The 1,009-nt window shown below is 63.2% G+C and overlaps 1 pseudogene; it reads left to right on the plus strand.

The window, feature by feature from the left end:
* Positions 1–168: 168 nt before the first annotated feature.
* Positions 169–984, plus strand: LOC104916872 (annotated as a pseudogene).
* The last annotated feature ends 25 nt before the right edge of the window (positions 985–1,009 follow it).

Here is a 1,009-nt window from a genome sequence, read left to right on the forward strand (position 1 = left end):
GTGTTGGGCGACAAATTGGGGCCTTTGGCTTTGGTGCCCCCCCCAAGCTAATGGGATGCCTAGGGATGAATTTGGGTTGGGGACGGAATTTGGGTTGGGGACACAGTGTCACCATGACCCCAGAGCAGTGTCCAGCTGCATGTAGGGTCTCACAGGAACTGAACCCAATCTGTCATCCCCCCACGCAGCAACCGCCGCTCGCTGCTCATCTCGGCCCCCGTCAGCCCCCCAGCCGTCTACCCTTGCCCGGAGAAGTCACCCAACTGGGACCCCTCATCAGAAGCAGAGCAGATACCAACGACCCCCGGGGTGGGCAGCGATGCCACTGAGGATGTCCCCAATGGCCCTGCAGCACAGGGTCCAGCTGAGCCGGGTGCCCCCATGCCTGGACCCCCTCCAGCCTCACCCACGAGTGTGGGGTCTGCGTCAGAGTCAGAGTGCAGCGAGGAGAGTCATGAGATCGACCTCAGCCCCAAAGAGATGGAGGTGTCCACGGGCAGTGGGTGCCCTGAATACCCTAAAACAGAGGGGGCTTGCCGGGGGGGAGTGGAGGGCATCGCTGCATCCATGGCTTCCATGATCCTCTCCGAGGCCATCGCTGCGGCCACCGGTGCTGCTCCGGAGGACAGCAATGGCACTGGTGGTGGGGACAGCATCGACAGTGAGACCAGCCCCGTGGAGGGGGCAGAGGAGGGTCCACACCCCGAGGGATTGGAGGAGAGTGTGGAGGGGACGGATGTGTCCCCAGAGGTGAGCAAAGCCCAGGTCAGGGCACTGGGGGTGGGGTTTGGAAGGCAGAGGGCTGTGCTGGAGTCTGACCCCGTGGAGGTACATGGGGTGATGCCCTGGGGTGCTCAGAGCCCCCATAGAGGAGATGGAGGTTGGGGGGGTCTGTGAATGAGCCCCAGCTTTGTGCAGGGATGGGGGTCTGGGGACAAGCCCAGTCTGATGCAAGGACACAGGGCCCTGGTGGGTCCATGGATGAGCCATGGTGCAGGGACATGGGGAT

This window comes from Meleagris gallopavo, unplaced genomic scaffold (genome assembly GCF_000146605.3).
Source record: "Meleagris gallopavo isolate NT-WF06-2002-E0010 breed Aviagen turkey brand Nicholas breeding stock unplaced genomic scaffold, Turkey_5.1 ChrUn_random_7180001949977, whole genome shotgun sequence".
Classification (NCBI taxonomy): Eukaryota; Metazoa; Chordata; class Aves; order Galliformes; family Phasianidae; genus Meleagris; species Meleagris gallopavo.